The sequence below is a fragment of the Rhagoletis zephyria genome, unplaced genomic scaffold (assembly GCF_001687245.7).
Source record: "Rhagoletis zephyria isolate East Lansing unplaced genomic scaffold, Rhagoletis_zephyria_1.1 Rzeph_scaffold_09248, whole genome shotgun sequence".
NCBI classification, from domain to species: domain Eukaryota; kingdom Metazoa; phylum Arthropoda; class Insecta; order Diptera; family Tephritidae; genus Rhagoletis; species Rhagoletis zephyria.
In genome coordinates this window covers 18,985-24,654 of record NW_016166327.1, presented here as the reverse complement: position 1 = coordinate 24,654, position 5,670 = coordinate 18,985, and the positions used below count along the sequence as shown (strand labels likewise).

General features: G+C 32.9%; 1 long non-coding RNA gene across 5 annotated transcripts; it reads right to left on the bottom strand.

The window, feature by feature from the left end:
- Nucleotides 1-268: 268 nt before the first annotated feature.
- LOC108375637 (uncharacterized) lies at nt 269-5,442 on the bottom strand. 5 transcript variants are annotated; one of them, XR_001849189.1, is made up of 2 exons: nt 5,220-5,442; nt 269-470 (listed from the first exon to the last, which is right to left on the bottom strand). It is a non-coding gene; the product is annotated as an uncharacterized LOC108375637 (long non-coding RNA). The 5 variants fall into 5 exon arrangements; XR_001849185.1 differs by having other exon boundaries at nt 5,231-5,442; XR_001849186.1 differs by lacking the exon at nt 5,220-5,442 and adding an exon at nt 4,911-5,110.
- Between the last annotated feature and the right edge of the window lie 228 nt (nt 5,443-5,670).

Genomic DNA, 5,670 nt, shown 5'->3' with positions numbered 1-5,670 from the left:
TTTCGATTTTTTAGTGTAAATTTTAATGTAGAAAAGTTATTTATTTTTCCAAATTTTTTGTTTTCNTGTAGATTTTTCTTTTATTGATTATTTATTTATTACGATATTTGCTTGTTGTTGCAGAAATATCACTGATTAAAGCTTTATGTTGCGGTTCGTAGTCACTAATGTTAATTTCGGAAATAGTTTTGAATTTTTTTTGCTTTCGATTTTTTAGTGTAAATTTTAATGTAGAAAAGTTATTTATTTTTCCAAATTTTTTGTTTTCTTTTTCACTTTGTTTTGCTTTAATTAGTTTGAATTTTCGTTGACTTTCCCTTTTGCTGCAAATATTGTTGCCACTTTACTGGAATTTAGGAAATTTATCAGTTCTCTAATTTGTATTCGTTCAATTAATTTCGTGAGTATTTGTCTTTTATTACTTCAAGTTTGCATGTATTTGTTGTGTTTTTTGTAATTCTCAATGAAATCTGGTTAAATAACGAATGAATATTATGGAATTAGGTACAGGAAACTTGAGCGTTTGGATATGTAAACGCCGGAAAATTTAACATAAGATATTAAAAAATAAAAAAATTAAAAAAACAGTTTTTGTTTCAAAAAATTTGGTTTAGCTTATAGCAATTGAAAAGTTCTATATTTAACTTAAAGTATTGTAATTTTATTTTTACAAATCTTAATATAAAAAATTATTTAATTTATAATATAAAATTTTTAGCGAGGGAAAAAAATTTCCAGGAATTTAATTTTTTATGATGTGGTAAGAAACCTGTTTATATTTTTGTGTTAGATTTTCGAAACTTTATTTGATTACGTACATTTTAATTGTTATGTAATATTTATTTTCAAAACTCTGCACTTTGCTGGGTAGAGCTTAAAAAGTTTCGGGATTTCAAATGTATTTTGCTAATATTAAAATAATTTTCTTGAGTTCATTGACTCTTTGCAAACAAACAAAACAAAAACACAAGTTTTGAAAATTCACTAATTTTCATTTTTATTTTTTTTTTAATTTTGCATTTTAATTTTTTTGCTTGCGTTTGTAAATTTTTGAATTTTTGTAATTTTTAATTTAAAAGCTTGTATCAATTTGACTTTATGTTAGGAAATATAAAAAATTGTGTTATTTTTTAACTTAAGAAACTCAAATTAAAAAAACGCTTTCTTTATTATAATTTTTTCTCTAAATTTTAATATTCAGTAAAATTATTCAATTTAAAATTTGTCTAAAATTCCATGGCTATTGAAAGAAAAATACCAATAAGAGTGGTTGCATTTTTTTCTGAACCAAGTTTTATAAAAACGTAAAAAAAAACTAATTACCGAATATATATTTTTTGAGAAGCACGAGTAGGAGCAAAAAAAAATAGTACGAACGTTGCCCAAGCAAAAATATGTAATTGAGTGTTGTTTATTTCCGACTCGCAATTAAGTGAGTTCATTAATTTTATATTTTTCTGACGATTATTAATTTTTTTTTTGGAAATATTCGAAATATCTTTTTGAGATTTTTTAGGCGGGCATTTGGCCAAATTTAAAATTTGTCCCAAAACCCTAAATATTTAATTAAAATTTTTATTTTTAAGTTTTTATGAAAAAAAAATTGCAAAAATTTTTCTCTACAAAAAAAAAGATGAACCAAAAATATGTTGCCCCCATCTTGTAATAAATAACACCGGCACACAAAAAAAAAGTGGTGTGGTCTTTTAACCAGACCACCTCCAAAATTTCGAGTAAATGGCAAAAATTGCGAATTTTTTGCAATCATTTTCGGTTTCGGTGTATGAGTCAAACGGACCTCAGATTCGGATTAGGTAATTTTCATGAACGTTTGGCCCAAACTAAAAAAATAGTTTGTAGTTAGTAGTTTCAAGAACATTGTATGAAAATTTTTAAGAATTCTTTATGAATTAAAATAAGTATGCGGATATTTGATCCAAGAATTATTTTACCCTAAAACTTGCTGTACATTCTTAATAAAAAATTTTTGTTTATTAAATTTTTTCGTAAATAGTAAACAGTTTTTTTTTTTTGAAAAGCCATAATAAAAAAAGGTATTTGGGCTAGTAAAAGAAAAAACCTAAATCGTGCAATTTATAAAATTAAAAAGTTTGTTGATAATACATTTTTTCACATTTTAAATTTTAAAGCGTTTTCCCTTTTTTATAATGAAGAGTTAGCAACTAAAACTCGTTATTTCTTTACTTTTTGTTAAATTTTATTTCACTTAATTTTTTTAAGTTTATTGGTTTTTATTTACGAAATGTGTTATTTGCGTGAGCACTAGAAACATTTTTCACAAACTTTCCGCTGCTACAATCAAATGCGATTTTTTCTTAATATTTTCCCTCAAATTATTTGCAAGTTATTTTTGTTTTTAATAGAATTTGCAAACTTCTTCATATTTTCTTGACGTTGCACACTTTATGCATATGACTGCCGGGGTTGCTCACAGCTGTCTCAGCTGTTGCGGCGTTGTTTTTTTTTCTTGGCCCCTTCTTGATTGGTGTGGGTGGCGTATGAGCAACCATGAATGCGCGAGCGTTAATCTTTTAGCCCACTACTAGTTATATCTTCTATTGACACTGCGCTCACTTTGCTCACCTTCACTCTACATATGTATTCAGGCTCGACCGTTTTACCACCAACAGCTCGTTCTGTACGTGGCGGCGTTTGCTCGGCCAAAATTCGACTGTCGTTCACTTACTACCCGCTACTAAAGCTGGCTGCTTAGCCATTTGCTAATGTTATGGCTATTCGCTCGCTAGTTGGCTAGCGCCCCTGCTCTGCCGGATTATTCTGACCCACTAGCCACACTAACCAGCTATTAACATAGTTGCTTGGGTGGTGAGGTGGCGCTCAATTTTCGTGGCAGTGTCGGGGTTGTTGCTGGCTACACTCATTTATTCGCCCCTTTCTGTGTGCGCGCGCTTGTTGGTGGTTTCTTTGTTATCGTTGTTGTTGTTGTTGCTGATGTTGCTATTGTGCTGCTTTGCCTTTTGTTGGTGGTGGAAAATTCTATTGCGATGTTTCTAGTAGCTTTTGGATATTTAGCGGACATTTTGAGAACAAAATTTCGGAGCAGTTCGCAAAATACACACACGAATGGGATTTACTTGAGTTTTAATTAAAATTCTCTATAATTCAATTTATCTTCATTTTAATTGATTTTCGATACCAACTGCTAGTGTTGTATAATGTGAGGAAACCGGAATTTCAACCGTATTATTCGATCGATTTTCGTAAAGCATAAAAGAAGAAGCTCTAACTAGGCTGTTGCGTTATTGTTGTTTCTATTGTTGTTGTCATGCCGTTTATTGCACGCACATTCACCTTGAGCAAAAAAAGTCGCATTAATTTAACCTAAAAGCACTTGCAGCACCAACAAATGGCGTTTTGGCACGCGAATGCGTCGAAATGATTCACAATCCAGTTTCTACGTGTTTTTTTTTTGCAAAAATCAAAATTCGCAATGCAGCAATTTTGAGATTTGCAAAGAGCCAAAAATTAAAGAAAAAATCAGTTATGACGTCATTATGTGCGGCATGGCTCAATTAGCTTTTTCAAAATTTAATATTAGTATCACTTTGCTTTTGTNTACGTGTTTTTTTTTTTGCAAAAATCAAAATTCGCAATGCAGCAATTTTGAGATTTGCAAAGAGCCAAAAANTCACTCTACATATGTATTCAGGCTCGACCGTTTTACCACCAACAGCTCGTTCTGTACGTGGCGGCGTTTGCTCGGCCAAAATTCGACTGTCGTTCACTTACTACCCGCTACTAAAGCTGGCTGCTTAGCCATTTGCTAATGTTATGGCTATTCGCTCGCTAGTTGGCTAGCGCCCCTGCTCTGCCGGATTATTCTGACCCACTAGCCACACTAACCAGCTATTAACATAGTTGCTTGGGTGGTGAGGTGGCGCTCAATTTTCGTGGCAGTGTCGGGGTTGTTGCTGGCTACACTCATTTATTCGCCCCTTTCTGTGTGCGCGCGCTTGTTGGTGGTTTCTTTGTTATCGTTGTTGTTGTTGTTGCTGATGTTGCTATTGTGCTGCTTTGCCTTTTGTTGGTGGTGGAAAATTCTATTGCGATGTTTCTAGTAGCTTTTGGATATTTAGCGGACATTTTGAGAACAAAATTTCGGAGCAGTTCGCAAAATACACACACGAATGGGATTTACTTGAGTTTTAATTAAAATTCTCTATAATTCAATTTATCTTCATTTTAATTGATTTTCGATACCAACTGCTAGTGTTGTATAATGTGAGGAAACCGGAATTTCAACCGTATTATTCGATCGATTTTCGTAAAGCATAAAAGAAGAAGCTCTAACTAGGCTGTTGCGTTATTGTTGTTTCTATTGTTGTTGTCATGCCGTTTATTGCACGCACATTCACCTTGAGCAAAAAAAGTCGCATTAATTTAACCTAAAAGCACTTGCAGCACCAACAAATGGCGTTTTGGCACGCGAATGCGTCGAAATGATTCACAATCCAGTTTCTACGTTTTTTTTTTTTGCAAAAATCAAAATTCGCAATGCAGCAATTTTGAGATTTGCAAAGAGCCAAAAATTAAAGAAAAAATCAGTTATGACGTCATTATGTGCGGCATGGCTCAATTCGCTTTTTCAAAATTTAATATTAGTATCACTTTGCTTTTGTTGTTGTTGCTGACAAAGCTGAAAACCGCGTGCTCGCCTCCTAAGCTGTAGCTTATCACGTATGTAGCTCCACCATAAAAAAATTGACAGCAATAAAAAAAAAATGCAAATTAAATTTAAAATAAGCACTTTAGTTGCTACGCTCAAAAATAACAAAAAAAGCAACAAAATTTTGCTGTGAGTAATTTCTCTTTTTTTTTACTGTATCTATCTTCCGTCGTATTTCTTTTTCCACACACGTTTGCCTTACGTTTTCTTGCCAGTCGTTGTTGTTGTAGTATTTGTTGTTAGCACCGTTTGTTATTAGATTCTTATACACACACAATTTAATTTTTTTAGTTTTGTTTTTGCTTCCACCGTACTTAATCGCTTCGTTGTTACTTTTAGACTGTCTTCCTTAGGTTGGCAATTGCTACCTTATTGCCCCAGCAAGTCGTCAATATACCAAAAACTTACTAACTCATTCTCCAATTGCTCGCAATGCCAACTGCTCCACGCAAGCTATTTTAATATGTTAGNTACTGTATCTATCTTCCGTCGTATTTCTTTTTCCACACACGTTTGCCTTACGTTTTCTTGCCAGTCGTTGTTGTTGTAGTATTTGTTGTTAGCACCGTTTGTTATTAGATTCTTATACACACACAATTTAATTTTTTTAGTTTTGTTTTTGCTTCCACCGTACTTAATCGCTTCGTTGTTACTTTTAGACTGTCTTCCTTAGGTTGGCAATTGCTACCTTATTGCCCCAGCAAGTCGTCAAAATACCAAAAACTTACTAACTCATTCTCCAATTGCTCGCAATGCCAACTGCTCCACGCAAGCTATTTTAATATGTTAGTGTGTTTGTGTTTGCCTCATTCACTCCCATCGTTTTTGTTCTCTCTCTATCTCTTTCTCTAAAGCACGATTTCTTCCCACTTTGGCTGCTTTTCCACGTGTGTTCTTCAACTTGTTGGGGTATGAGCGCCATGAATTTGACATAGAGCACGCTGAGATGGAATTTTGAGAGT